The sequence below is a fragment of the Polistes fuscatus genome, unplaced genomic scaffold (assembly GCF_010416935.1).
Source record: "Polistes fuscatus isolate 324 unplaced genomic scaffold, CU_Pfus_HIC Scaffold23, whole genome shotgun sequence".
NCBI classification, from domain to species: Eukaryota; Metazoa; Arthropoda; class Insecta; order Hymenoptera; family Vespidae; genus Polistes; species Polistes fuscatus.
Window position 1 is genome coordinate 870,788 of NW_025113100.1, and position 16,551 is coordinate 887,338.

The 16,551-nt window shown below is 30.2% G+C and overlaps 1 protein-coding gene and 1 long non-coding RNA gene across 3 annotated transcripts in view; both read left to right on the forward strand.

Annotated features, from left to right (window-relative positions):
- The window catches only part of LOC122518178, a 287,457-nt gene extending 282,093 nt beyond the window's left edge, over positions 1–5,364 (forward strand). For both annotated transcript variants that reach the window (XR_006303997.1, XR_006303998.1), the window contains one exon: positions 5,294–5,364. This is a non-coding gene — a long non-coding RNA (uncharacterized LOC122518178). The remainder of the gene's footprint in view (positions 1–5,293) is intronic.
- LOC122518175 (CCR4-NOT transcription complex subunit 6-like) overlaps positions 1–16,551 on the forward strand; it is a gene marked incomplete in the record, with an annotated part of 788,395 nt that overhangs the window by 624,251 nt on the left and 147,593 nt on the right.

The window sequence follows — 16,551 nt, forward strand, 5'->3', positions numbered from 1 at the left end:
AATTCTCTGATCCGTCCTACGTAGTATGTAAATACGTGGGGCAAATGTATTACGTGTGTGTTAGTGTTGAAACTCTTGATGCTATTTCAATGTATAACCTGTTTATACTATATACGTGATATATATTTATATGTGAGTGTGTGTTGTATATATGCTTGTGCAAACTGGAATCATATAGGATAGTTCTTCAAAAGTTATACGAGTAGCCCGGATATTACATCCCATGCAAGCTCACCATTTTATTTCATTCTTTCACTTCACTCTCTCTCTCTCTCTTTTTGATGCCAGATAAAGTGAGAGAGAAAGAGAGAGAGTCTTTCTTGTCACGGGGAACGACTTTTGTTTCTGACGTCTGGCTTGGCTCGACTTCAGGAGGATTGGAGAAAAGTCTAAGGGTAAAGGGTAAGGGTAAGGGTAAGGGTAAGGATGAAGGGGATAGAAGGGGCTCTCTCTCTCTTTCTCTCTCTCTCTCTCGTCTAGATATTCTATTCCACTTGGCGCTACTCCACCAGACTTTTCTCAGCCCTTTTTTTTCGGATTTTCCTGGCTCCTCTTTACTTTGACGATTCATGCTGGTAAAGTACTGGGATGAAACGAAGTAGAAGAAGAAGAAGAAGAAGGAGGAAAAAAAAAGGGCATGTAAAGTCTCTTTCTCTCTCACTTATTTTTTTTTTTTTTTTTTTTTAGATCGATATGATTGAAACTTTCTTCCTAGACCATTATCCAACACCCATTATTTCTTAAAACGTCAAGATCCTTTACGAAGATTTTCGTTTGTTTTCTTTTAAGTACTGACGATTTTCTTCCCCTCTCTTGTTTGATTTTATTTCTATCAGGTCGATATATTTTTTTTTGTTTCCCTGCCATTACCTGCAAATATTCTCGCGAATATCTTTCCTTTCTTTTCAATCTACCTACCCCCACACTCCACCCCACCCCACCTCTACAACCCTTTAACTTTCTTTCTTTCGTATTATCGTGCATATTTTATATCGTGTTTTGCATCAGAGAAAATGCGTTTTAATAAAAATAAATTTTGTAACGCGATGAAACGTATGAATCACATCCCATCCCATCCCATCCCATTTTCCATCTCGCGCGCAGTATTTATCTGTCAATCTATCTATATCTATCTATTTATTAATCTATCAGAGACGAGATAGATCGTAGAAATAAAATTCTCGTTTGGTAATAATTTATAATATTATTCCTGTAAAAATATCTCTCGTCTTTCGCGATATTATTATTATTATTAACGTCAAAAACCTATAATAATAATAATTCTTATCGTGTTTCTATTCCAAAATTGTCAATATTATTTTTTACAAAACGTTTAACAATAAATTCTCGTATAATAAACCAAACGAATATTACGAAAGGAAAAAAAATAAAAAACTGGTGTGTGTACTTATGTACGCACGTAAGAAGTTATTTTTCTTTGCCGTACCAAAACGAACATAACCTCAATAACCTCAATAACCTCAAAAATAACTTCAAAAAAAACTTAAAAGAAAAAATAATTATTATTATATATATATAAGAAAGAATAAAAAAACTGGTGCTTGTACTTATGTACGCACGTAAGAAGTTATACTTCTTTGCCGTACCAAAACGAACATAACCTCAATAACCTCAAAAATAACTTAACAACAAAAAATTTATTATTATTATTATTAATTTTTAAATTTATTATCGATATATTATATATTAGAAAGAATAATAAAATATCATAATATAGATATCAGTCCACACTAATTATAAGAGAGATATATCGAATTACTTTATACGTCAACGGCCATGGCGCTGTGATAGCATTGTTTCCCGCTCGATCATTTGAGTCAAGCAGCGCTGAGTACAATTAGTACTTGGATGGGTGACCCGCTTGAGAAAAAAGAAGAAGAAGAGAAGACAACTTCATGCCGTAAACTTGAAATCGCTTTGCCACGCGTCATAAATACCGACAAACTTCATGGTGTCGTTTTTACAGACGCTTGGAACAAAATCACTTCCATTACATTTTCCCAAACGCGCCAAAAGAAGTATAACTTCAAAAAAAAAAAAAAAATGAGTAAAAAGAAAAGTGAAGGAGGAGCGAAGAAGTGGGGGAAATAAATGAACGAGATATTCCAAATCCAGTTTTCTTCTGCATAGAAATTGCATACGAATTTTTCTCGAAATTGTTATATGCCTTATCTTCTCTCTCTCTCTCTCTCTTTCTATTTTCAAACCGAGATTACAAACGTGACCACAGAACATTCAAAGTGACCGGTACGTATCACCACTCTTAAACGTTCTCTCTGAATTCTCTTCCCCCTTTCTCCCCAAACAACCCCTGAACTTGCTCACCCTTTCTAACTCTCTCTCTCTCTTTCTTTCTCTCTTTCGTTCGTTCGTTCGTTCGTTCGTTCGGTTGCTCTTTCGTTGCATCCATTATTCATACTCACGGGTATTCAAATAAAGTAAATAGAATTTATGCCTGTCCCTGTGGCACTTTAAGACCTGGCCCAGGCGTGTGTCTGATTGTGAAAATGCAGGTGCGTTGGGACAGAACTGGATGGATGGATGGTTGGTTAGATGGATGGATGAATGAATGAATGAATGCATGGATAGATAGATAGATGGGTGGGATGATAGAAACCCGAGTTTCGATCGATTTCTTTATATACCACATTATACACCCCAAACCCTGCGGCAATGCTAACAATGCCTGGCGTTAGGCAATGTACACAATATCTGACCCGCCAACTTTTCTCTGACATTTTATGAACCTTTGCAGATTGATTTATAACTCGGAAAGATATTCTACATATAGGAAAATGAGTGTACTTTAATTTAATATAAAAAAACATTAAAAAAAAATATTTTCTATCCAACTTTTTTTTATTGCTAAGTATATCAATGTATGTCAATCAAAACAAAACAGATCAATTTTTGTTTGAAGGTATTTTTGTCAGATTATCGCAAGTACTTGAAAAATCGTGACTAGTGTTATGTGGTACACCCTGTATATATTTATATACATACACATGTAGAAAAAAAAAATGTGAAATGAGTCCGTAAATCTAACGTTAACTTTAGAAATACTTTCCCGTCTATTTCCACTACTTCTTCTTCTATTTCTTCTTTTTTTGTTATTTTCCTTTCTTATCAAACGTTAAAAGGGACGGTAGGGGGATGGTGCGAGGGGAGGGTGGCGAGGGGAGGAATTTCTTCAGGAAGAAATACGGCCACGCGCGCCCGTACGTACCGGACTCTCGCGTTATCCGTTAGTTTCCGTAATTTACGATACGGTAAAGTCGTATAATGCGATGACATTTAGAAATATCGCGTGTCCGGGCTAACGCGTCCTGCCTTTTGCCTTGCCTTGGCTTGGCTTGGCTTGGCTTACCTTGCCTTACCTGCCTTACCTGCCACCACCTACACGTACTCGTTATAATCGTGGGAGTATTCTCTCTCTTGATGTTGTAAATAATGTTTGTTTTTCATAAGGCGTATTAGGAAGAACCAGGGACAGAGGAGAGGAGGGAGAGTGGGAGGGTGAGCAGGGGAACCCCCCCCTCCCCCATAAGCAAACGCAATAAGATGTTCCATATCCTACCTGTACTGTCTATAAATTATTATACACGGAATAATTTATATCTAACTCTTCTATATATTTATATTTTTTCATTAACCTTTTATTTCTTTTCTTTTCTTTTCTTTTTATTTTTTGTTGTTTTTTTATTTTATTATTTTTCGCATCGAACGAACGAACGAACGAACGGAGCCACCTTCAAAGAATTTTCCGTTCTTATTCGTCTATGAATTATTTGAATTATTTACGTAGACGAATAATGGTACGCGATCAAAAGTTAATTGATAATTGGTGTGTAATTATTTATGTAGGCAGTGAAATAATGAATAACGGTAATTAACATCTAATTATGATTCCTTTTGTGAAATCTTCTTCTTTCCTTTTTTTTCTTTTTTTTTTTTCACGATTATTCATTCCCTTTGACAGTATTTCTTATCTGAGACAATGCATCTTTTAAATAAAAGAAGAAGAAGAAGATGAGGAGGAGGAGGATGAAGAAAAAGACACACACACACACGTACACACGCGCAAAATATAAAATTACGTGTTGATAGAAGCACAAATTTACGAATAGGAACAAAATTAATTTAACAAAGTAGGAGTACTAAAAAAAGAAGATGAAAAATGAAAGCGAATGAAAATGTGGTAGAAGAAGAAGGGGACAGAAAAATAGATAATAAAATAGACAAATAGGAGATAGAGATAAAGAATAGGTGTAAATCGTTGGTAGTCGATGCAACGTGCGTTTAACGGAATTAATTTGTACCGGGTGCAATTGTGCAATTGTGCAGCATGTGCGCACGCAAAAAAAGAATTCTTCGTTGAGATTATTAACGCCGCCGCGGTAACATTTAAAACGAACACCACCACCACCACCCCCTTCCCCCTTCCCCCTTTGGTATATTGCCATTTGTAAACGTTTCCATTATTCATATACACGGAATGTATTTGAATAGAATAAATGGAATTAATGTTTCACTCTCTCTCTCTCTCTCTAATCCCCCCTGTCCCCTTCTACCCCTTTCCCTTTTTCCCCCTCTGTTGTATCTTCGACAACGAGTGTCTTTGAATTAATGCAATTGCAGAAATTCGAGGTCGACCATTTATATACAATAACATTTGTTCTCGACACGTTGATATACATTAATAATGATTTGTTTAAATAATTTTCCTCTCCTTATTAGAGAGAAATTTATATATAATAATATAATATACACGTATATGTGGGATGCGAGCACCTCCAAACCAAACACTTAAGTAGCCGTTCGTGAGGAGATTGGACGGTGGGCCCTGGATAGCTCAATTGGTTAAAGAGCATAAGCAGTCGCCCGGAAAGCGGAAGATCCGGGTTCGAGTCCCGGTCCAGTCTGTCCAACGGCCTAATTTTTTCACGAATCCTACATATATATATTTTATTATTAAAATATAAAAAAATAAAAATATAAAAATAAAAATATAAAATAATAAAATAAATAAATATAAATATAAAATAAATAATATAATTATTATTAAAATTTATATATTCATAATATATATAATTAATTATTAATATAATTATTATTGTAATATATATAATTATAATATTATTATATACAATTATTATATAATTGTATTATATAATATGTATAAATATATATATATGTGTGTGTGTGTGTATATATATCTTTATCAAATATAATTTCATATTTCAATAACGTTTCATACATTTTCATGTTTCAGGTAGGTACTTAGTAAACGCGTTTAGTTTAATATATATAAACTATCAAATGCGCAAGATTGTGTAAGAGGAGGAAGGAAGAATAAAAAATGAAGAAGAAGAAGAGGAAGAGGAGGAGGAGGAGGAAGAATTAAAAGATGATTCCTTTGAGAGTGAGTAGTAAAAATAAAGAAGAAAAAGAAGATAAATTGAAAAAAAGAATTGTGAAAGAAGGGAAAAGGGAAAAAAAAAATTAGAATTATGAGGGATGAAAAATAAAGTATGAAAAGGTTCGTAAATGAATCCTTTCAAGAGATCGCTGAGAGGATAATTAGATGATTAAAGATCTTTCATACTTAGTACTACGTTTTATATTATTCTTGATAGATGGTATTACTTGGTTTGTTAAATAACTTATCGCCCTTTTTTTTTATATATTTTTATATTTTTGATTCCTCTCGTTCAACTTTTATCGAAATAAAGTCGGACAGAGTAAAATGAAATAACGTTTCATCCGTTCGCGGAATAAAAAGTTTTACGAAAATGTGAACTTTGAATTTAGAAAGAAAGAATAAAAGAATATTTCTTTACGAAAAAAGAAATGAAATTCGATATGTGAAGTAAAAAATCTTCAAAAATTGTTCTCTTTTCCCATAGAATGATTTTTTTATTCCAGTAATAATAATTAAAGTTAAAATTCTTTTCAAGGAATTCCATTCCAATGGGTGGGGCAATTATGTAATGAACAATCAACGCAAAACCTTTTTTATTCGTTTATTTCTATATAAATGTATGGTTGATCGTATAAACCTCTCTTAGGATGATCCTAGCACGTTCGGATTACGAAATGTCAAGCGTGAAAGGACGAACATTCCTACGTTCAAGAATCTACCTAATGCAAAAGAACATTTCTCTAACACGTATCGTATTTTAATCTTTGAAAGGTTAATCGTAAACAAAAAAAAAGGAGAAAAAAAAAAGAAACGAATTCACGCGATATTTTAATCTAATCGACAGATCGATTTTCTCGTCATTTTTAAATCGCGTTAAAACCAAAATATCAATCTAAATAATAGTATTTTCCAATTAAAGTATTGTGCATCGTCATTTTATAGAATTAATTTATTAACAAAATATCAGATATTCTTTATACCTGTAAAACTTGTTAATAATACGACTAAAAATTGATTTTAAAAAATAACAAACGAATAAACAAAAAAATAAAATAAAATAAAATAAAATAAAATAAAAAAAATAAAAAGAAACGATCGCAGTGGATTGGTCATCTTTCGTCGTCGGATTTAAACTCGATCCAAGTATGATGGGGTCGGGTAAAAGGGAGAAGGGGGAAGGGGGGTTTGATGATTTCAACTATAGCGGATGGCGACATCAAAGGGTACGAAGAGTAAAACTCATTTTAAAGGAGATCCAACAGATAGGTCGAAGATAGTGCGAAGCAATCAACTTACTCCATTCTGTTCCCTCCCCCCTTTCGCATTATACCCCCCTCTCCCATTTTTCTCCCCCCCCAACCCTCCGTTTTTCTTCTTTATTAATACAACTCGTTATTGCATCGTACCTCGAGTCCCCCTCTTTTTCTTCCTTCGTAGATCATCTTACTCGTTAAACGTGATGATGATTATGATGATTATGATTATGATGATGGATGATGATGATTTTCTCTTTCTTATTTTTTTTTTCCCCCCGATCTCCCCTTCTCTATCTCAAGCTTACCACCTCCCCCATTTACTTTTTTAATATTAACTTTTTTCTTTTAACAATTAGATATTTTATCCGATTGATCCAACGAATTTAATTTCAAACCATCCCACCTCTTCTTACCCCTTTTTTCTTTTTCTGTTTATTTTTATACAGGTAATTTTCTCGTATAATACACCACTCTTATATCAGGGTTTCAATATAATATTAAAAAAAAATTTGCGACAAATCTTTGCACATTATCTATACTTTTCAACATGATTTTTGTCTTATAATATATTTACAAAATGAAATTATTTGAAAATAATGAACTCTTATTATATAATACGGTATTTTCTAGGAATCTATCTACCATTTTATAAGAGGATTACATTTATATAGAGATATATAGGGTGATCAACTAACTATCGTATCAGTATCTAAATATATTCGTTATTTATAATAATATATAACAAAATGTTATATACAAAAGTTATATATGTAAAGAAGAAATGAATAGATGTACATAAAGTAGTGTCAATATTTTTAGGGGGAACATGAATGGGGGGAGGGGGGAAGACGTACAAAAATTCTTAAGAACATCTCTTCATTTAAAAATAAATTCACAAATTTATTTTTCATATATAACACGATAACGTAATAATTGCAGTAATTTTTTGCATGGGTAGAGAACGTACAGAAGTTTACAAAATCATCTTCATTTTTTTTTTAAATAAATTCACAAATTTATTTTTAACAAATAACAAAATATAAATACAAAATGATTGTAATAGTTGTTGGATCACCCTTTACATATCTATCTATATCTATATCTTTCTACTTGAAACAACAATCATTTTACACCACTTTCGTTTGTATCGTTTCACGAGAAGAAGGGTTTGCCTTATATTCTATCCTTTTATTTCTATCCTTTCACGAGAGTACTCCTTCATTGTAATCCGTTTATTTGATCTCACGGGTCGATCGTATCGAAGCAGAACAAATGGCATCTATCTATCTATCTACCCACCTCCCACCCCCTCTTCTCATTCTTTCTCTTTCTCTCTTGTCTATTCTGTTTCTTTGACTGGTTGTTTTACTCGTTCATTCGTTCGTTTCTTCTTTCCTTTCTCTGTTCATTCAAGCACAGTTTGTCGAAGAAGCCTGAAACGCGCCGAACCGTGCTGGTGCTTTTCATCCTTGTGCTGGTGGGTGGGGTGGGGAATGGGGAGGGGGAGGGGTGGGAGGTAGAAGTCAGAGAGTAATTAAAATCCTTCGCGAAGACGACGTCTTCTAACTGCTGTCCCGAACGTTAAAACGACCAACGAGAATAAGATGATGGAAAAGGGGAAAATTTATGGGGGTAAAAAGAGAAAGATGAAGAAAGTAACAGGTTTGACAAATGACCATGAGATAATGAAAACGACAAAGATGATAATGATAATGATGATTATTATCGTGATTGAAAATTCATTGAAATGTTTAAACACATTTTTGTTTAACGCACACTATAGTCGCGATGTATTATTGATTTATATATAATTATATAAATATTATTATTTGTTATAATATATTAAATATAAATTAATGATAATTATAATATTTTTAAAAATTATTTTGAAAGTTTCAATTGAAAGTTTGATTTAACTTTAAGAAAAGAAACGTCACTCTGGGTGATAACTGAGGGGACACTCCCATGAAAATATATCAGTTAATTAAATATAAGTAACGTGACAACGAAATTTTATGTAAAAATATCTAACATTATTATTTTTGTATTCTTTTACGATTTATATTACTACTCAAAGCAATGGTTTATTATAAAACTAAATAAGTACGATGTTTGCTTGATTCTGTAACCATTCGAAAAAAAAAAAAACGAATGAAATACATGGATTTAGATCAGGGCTGAATAAAAGAAGAAGAAGAGGAGGTGAAGGAGGAGGAGGAGAAGAAAAAGGTGGGATTATTATGGTGAAAATAAATAAACAAAGTAAACGATAAAAGGTGCGAGAAACGACGAAGAGATGGAAATGAAACGGGCACCGATTACTTTGCCCCGATACAACCAACCCAACCCAACCCAATCCAACCAACCTCTTTTCTGTTCGTAATTTTTCGTGGGATATTTTTTACCGATACGATTCCAACCTGAATAGAAGAAGAAATAATATCAAGTCTGGTAGTTCGCAGCAACAAACCAGTCATCCAACTAACCAACCAACCAACCCAACCAACCAACCAACCATTCACTGTTCGCACAAAATTCGTTCCGGCTTCCGCCATTCTAGCGATAATTGCGTTACGCTCGATTACACCGCAATTGTTCTATGAATATCGAACAACCGAAGATAAGACTCATTTTCCTACTACTATTATTACTATTACTATTATTATTACCGTGATAATATTTCCTTTTTTATATATTTCATTGTAATATTTTTCTTCCTTTTTTGTTATTTTTTATAAATCAAATATTATACTTATTATTAACACACGTTGTGTAGATAAGAAATGAATTTAGAAATATTTACATAATAAAATGCATTCTATTATTATTAATATTATATTATTGTATATATATATGAGCCGTTTATTTTGAAAGTGGCTTAACTCCATATAACCTTAAATTGAGATATTTAAAGGTTTGCGTTTCAATGCAATTAAAAATATACGTAAAGAATAACAATGAGTTATGTTGCTTAAGTGTATCTAAAGGTGTTCAATTTACAGTTCCCATTAAAATAATGGCAATTATTAAGTGAATAATATGCGTTTTCTTACCAAGAATGGAGTTAGGCCACTTTCAAAATTAACAACCAGATTCGTTATAAAATTTGAAGGAACCGAAGTCCATTCAACATAATTTAAGATGCTTCAAATTGCGAAAAAACAATACTTATTTTATTTTACATATCTTTGTAACACTTTAAAAACATAAATTATGCGATTCAAAATATTTTTTACAAACATAAATTACAAAACAATTTTCTACTCATCTACATTTTGCGTATGTGAAAGGGATTTAAAGAAATCATGATGTTCCGGTGGTATATATCGTAATAAGTCAATTATGTCCTTGAATTTTGCGGTTGTAATTTGTCTTATATTTTTATACAGTGGTGTCAATACAATATTTTCGAACTTTCTTGGTCTACCCCGACGTGGTATTAAATTCAGGACTTTCAAATTTTCGTTCTCATTCATTGACGTCTTATAGAAAATCTTATTCATTTTTGACAAAACGCATCCAACATATTTTTAACCAGTTTATTGGTTCTCCGTTAGAATTCTTGACCCTTTTAAAAATTGCGTCTTCTAATAATTTTGTTGATACAAAATCTTCTTGTCTCATTTCATGTACAATAAAGTTATTACCTTTCCGACACTTTTTGATAATATTGTTATACTCTCGGGGGACAAACAATAAATTATTTTTTTTTAATGCCATTTCTACGACACCAAAATCTCTACTCCTAATGGAGTTAGGTCACTTTCAAAATAAACGGTTCAGTGATTCAACTAACTCTGAAAACTTATGTGTCCTGAATTACCGTATTTACTCGGAATATAAAAAATCTTAAATGCTTTATTGATAGATAATTTGAAGCTGTACACGTTACCGTGGGTAACCGGAAAAAAATGAAAAATGGAGTTAGGCCACTTTCAAAATAAACGGCTCATATATATCATTTTAATTATAATTAATTGTGTGTGTATAGATTTTTTTTTTTTCGTAGATACAAATAAGTAATGTTGTTGTTCTTTTTATAAATATGCGATAACGTTTTCTTTCTTGAAATATACGGATAGGATAAAAGAAATAAAGAAAGAAAAAAAAAAGGGAAGAAGATGAAAAAGACAGATACAATGCATTTGAAAAGATACTTGGTAGGAATACTCGAAATATTTCTAACAGATTGACAGGATCGATATGTGCAATGCCACTTTACTTCAGAGTAGTAGGATACTTGTATATGTATCTGTATGTGTGTGTGTTTCTTACATACTACACAAGGAAAAGATTTTCCTCTTACTTTGATGACATATATGGAAAATATTTCCGAGATCAATTTTTCGGGGAGGGGAATGGGTGGGGGAGGGGAATAAAGAAAAATACAATGCGTGGAAATATCTTATGCACTTCCGACGAGAAAATCGCCTTTCAAGTACTTCAGAATAGAACAACGATCTCTCGAATATACATTTTCTTCTTTTAAAAAATAGAGAAAACAAGATTTTACTTTGGCCCTTTTTTATTATATAAAATATATCGTTTATCGAATTTTCTTACTCTCTACATGAAAAAAGAAAAAGAAAATTCTTTAGTAAAAATAATCTTCTGTATCATTCAAATGTTTTTTTTTCCTATTATAAAATATTTTATTATTTTATATATTATAAATATTTCAAATTGTGTGAAAAATAACAATATTTGTTACGAAATGAATAATTAAATAATTAGAATAATGAAATATCTCTCTAATGATATATAAATTATCATTTACAATGAAACATTATCCTTGAACAAATTACTTATCAAATAATAATTAATATTCCTAGCAAAAATTCGATACATTCATTGAGATTATCAACGAAACGCGATTTAACCAATCGGAATAAAATAAATTCGAATCTTCGCAATTATTTCTTCAAACTCGAGTCTGATATAAAGTAAGATATGTTCGATTATGGGGCCCCGTGTTAGGTGTAAACAAATGTCAATGGGTATACCCAATAAAAAGGAGAAGAAGGAGGAAGGTAAAAAAGGATATAAAAAAACAAAACAAAACAAAACGAAAACAAAGTTGTAGGATGAGGATGAGAATGAGGATAAGAAGGACGAGGAGGAAGAGTAGGAGGAAGAGGAAGAGGAGGAGGAGGAGGAGGAGGAAACTCGCGTAAGCTAATACAGGTCGTCCTGCGGCGGTTACCTGCCGCAGGTGGGCGCATGCCACGATCCTTGTGTCGCGATAACACGGTCTCCGAGTCTCTTTCTATCTCTCGACAACTTAATTCCGATCAGCCGGTCAGGGGACAGGATATACACGAGTCCCTTTTCACCGTCTTTTCTTCTCCAACAACAACAATAAAACAACAGCAGCAAGAACAAGAACAAGAACAGTAATAGGAACAGGAAAATGTTTCTCTTATTTTATTCAAGTTTTAATCATTGTGAAAAATTATCCTAAATGAATAGAAAAATTGTAAGAAATGTATTATTAAATATTCAGTTATATGTGATTATAGTGATTTTTATATTAAATATATATTTTTATAAATGAACAAGAAGAAGAAGAATAGGAACAGGAAAATGTTTCTCTTATTTTGTTCAAGTTTTAATCATTGTGAAAAATTAGGAAGAAATATTATTATTAAATATTCAGTTATATGTGATTATAGTGATTTTTATATTAAATATATATTTTTATAAATGAACAAGAAGAAGAAGAATAATAGGAACAGGAAAATGTTTCTCTTATTTTGTTCAAGTTTTAATCATTGTGAAAAATTATAAAGAAATATTATTATTAAATATTCAGTTATATGTGATTATAGTGATTTTTATATTAAATATATATTTCTATAAATGAACAAGAAGAAGAAGAAGAAGAAGAATAGGAACAGGAAAATGTTTTTCTTATTTTGTTCAAGTTTTAATCATTGTGAAAAATTATCCTAAATCAATGGAAAAATTCTAAGAAATGTATTATTAATTATTCAGTTATATGTGATTATAGTGATTTTTATATTAAATATATTTCTATAAATGAACAAGAAGAAGAAGAAGAAGAGAGAGAGAATAGGAAAAGTAAAATGTTTCTCTTATTTTGTTCAAGTTTTAATCATTGTGAAAATTATAAAGAAATATTATTATTAAATATTCAATTATATGTGATTATAGTGATTTTTATATTAAATATATATTTCTATGAATGAACAAGAAGAAGAAGAATAGGAACAGGAAAATGTTTTTCTTATTATGTTCAAGTTTTAATCATTGTGAAAAATTATAAAGAAATATTATTATTAAATATTCAGTTTATGTGATTATAGTGATTTTTATATTAAATATATATTTTTATAAATGAACAAGAAGAAGAAGAAGATAGGAACAGGAAAATGTTCTCTTATTTTGTTCAAGTTTTAATCATCGTGAAAATTATAAAGAAATATTATTATTAAATATTCAGTTATATGTGATTATAGTGATTTTTATATTAAATATATATTTTTATAATGAACAAGAAGAAGAAGAAGAATAGGAACAGGAAAATGTTTCTCTTATTTGGTTCAAGTTTAATCATTGTGAAAAATTATAAAGAAATATTATTATTAAATATTCAATTATATGTGATTAGTGATTTTTATATAAATATATATTTTTATAAATGAACAAGAAGAAGAAGAAGAATAGGAACAGGAACAGGAAAATGTTTTTCTTATTTTGTTCAAGTTTTAATCATTGTGAAAAATTATAAAGAAATATTATTATTAAATATTCAATTATATGTGATTATAGTGATTTTTATATTAAATATATATTTCTATAAATGAACAAGAAGAAGAAGAAGAAGAAGAATAGGAACAGGAAAATGTTTCTCTTATTTTGTTCAAGTTTTAATCATTGTGAAAAATTATAAAGAAATATTATTATTAAATATTCAATTATATGTGATTATAGTGATTTTTATATTAAATATATATTTCTATAAATGAACAAGAAGAAGAAGAATAGGAACAGGAAAATGTTTCTCTTATTTTGTTCAAGTTTTAATCATTGTGAAAAATTATAAAGAAATATTATTATTAAATATTCAATTATATGTGATTATAGTGATTTTTTATATTAAATATATTTTATAATGAACAAGAAGAAGAATAGGAACAGGAAAAGTTTCTCTTATTTTGTTCAAGTTTAATCATTGTGAAAAATTATAAAGAAATTATTATTAAATATTCAATTATATGTGATTAGTGAATTTTATTAAATATATATTTCTATAAATGAACAAGAAGAAGAAGAAGAAGAATAGGAACAGGAACAGGAAAATGTTTCTCTTATTTTGTTCAAGTTTTAATCAGTGAAATTATAGCAAGAAATATTATTAAATATGCAGTTACATGTGATTATAGTGATTTTTATATTAAATATTATTTTTATAAATGAACAAGAGAAGAAGAAGAGAATAGGAACAGGAAAATGTTTCTCTCATTTTGTTCAAGTTTTAATCATTGTGAAAAATTATAAAGAAATATTATTATTAAATATGCAGTTATATGTGATTAGTGAATTTTATGTTAAAAATATATTTCAATAAATGATTTTGTATATACTCGATCGATTAAAATTAAAATTAGATAGGTGTGGGTGTGTTTTTTAGAATCAAAATTAACTGTAGAAAGAAAATGGTATATCATTGAATTAATTAAACACTTATTGTACGAAACAAAAATTCTTTTCAAAGTAATAATTAAATTTAGTAAATAATTTGGAACTTATAATTTGTTAAATTAATCGTTAAAAATAGTTGTGGAATAAATATTACGAAATGTTTTCTTAATAAAGATATATACGATAGATTAATCATTAAACAATTAGGATCACACACATACAGGTTGTTGTTGTTTTTTAAAGTTATAGTTACAACTTTTCTAATCATCTTATACACACGATTTAATGAATGAAGCTTATTTTCAAAGTAACGTTGACTTTCCGAAGCTTTTCCCAACGTTCTTCTCCAGTTCTCTTCCACTGATTAAAAAGAAAAGAAGAAGAAGAATAAAAATAAAAATAAAAATAAAAATAAAAATAAAAATAAAAAGAATAAAAAGGTTTCTCGATTAATTCATGCCCGAGAGGAGCAGAGGAATACGATAGTCTGACCACTTATCCCTTATCTTACCTTAAACCACATGCCTAAGGGGTTTCGCGTTAATCAGAAAGAACGAAAGAAAAGAAAAGAAGAAAAAAAAAAAAAAAAAGTTTTGAATAAGAGAGAGAGAGAGAGAGAGAGAAGGAAATCTTCTTCCTTCTTTCTTTATATTCCCTTTCTCATCTCTCTAACCAATCGAGAAGAAGAAGAAGAAAAAGAAGAAAAAGAAGAAGAAGAGAATTCACGACTCGCACCTGTGGCTAAAAAGAGAGAGAGAGAGAGAGAGATTCTTACCTGGTCTCGAAGGAATCCTTCGTCGTTTCGACAAACGAGCAACGATACGAGAAAGATTGTTAAGAGTGGGAACCCTTTTTCCTTGTTTCCAAGTGTATTTTAACAAAAAAAAGAAAAAAAAAGAAGTCTAGTATTTTTTTTTTTCGTTTTAATAGTTTCTCACTAACGAGATTGGTCACACGTGTGGATTACAAACGTGTATTTACTTAATTATAATATTATACACGATCTAACGATAATAATTTTGTATTCTTATAAAAAGAAGAAAAAAAAGAAAGAAGAAAAGCAAATGTGTTTTGAAATGAAATTTTGTATTTTCTTTTTTCCTTTTCAAATAGAAACGTGCAACGTAGGTTTAATTGTATAATTCGTATTCGTATAATTAATTCTATTCAATTTATTTATCTATGATTAATCCGTAATAATTAATAGAAAAAAAGAAATATTAAAAAGTAAATACATCTCTCTTTTTTATAAATAAATAAAAACTTGCAACGTATATAGTTTTAACTAGCGTATTAATATATCAATTCAATCATTTATTTATCTATGATTAATCCGTAATAAAATATCCGTAAAAAAATATTAAAAGAAATGCATAATTCTTTTTTTCAAAATAAATAAATAAAAAGAAGTCAGTGCACCGATTTAAACCACAGTTTTTTAAAACCGATCGATGCATATCCGATTAATTTATATCATTATACGTAACAAATGATTACACCTGTGATAGGTATATAATATAATAATATGTTAAACCAACAAATTTCACGAGCTAAATTACGTACTCTCGATTTTGTCCGGTTCCATAACTTCGAAGAGTATCACCACCACCACCACCACCACCACCAGCAACACCAGCAAAATCACAACGTGCTTATGGCAGTAATAGTAATCGTGCTTCTCGTCGCCTTGTCGTCTGTCAGAGGTTTCCAAAATTTATAGCGTCGTTGTAACCACGCAACTATGACATTAGCTACTCGCTCTCAACGAAATACTATTTACAGAACCACCCCCCTCCCCCATCTACTACCACCACCTCATCACCACCCTCAAAAGCTGTACTTTAATATTATTTTTCTTCCATTTACTAAACAACGATGGCAGTATTGTTTTGTCTGCGTTGCGTACGAATATTAAATGAACGTTTGCGAAAAATAATAATCATTCATTTACATATTTACATTTATCATTTATATATATGTGTATTACATGTACAGGTTTTGATCAACAATATCTGATATTTTTCTAAAGAAAAACAAACAAAAAATACCAAACGAATGTTTACCAGAGAGAAAAATCATTCATTTACATATTTATCTTTATCATATATATATATTGATATCTGTATACTCTTCTTCATTTTTATTTATTTATTCGTCCGAATAAATACGTAACGAAATATTTTCTAT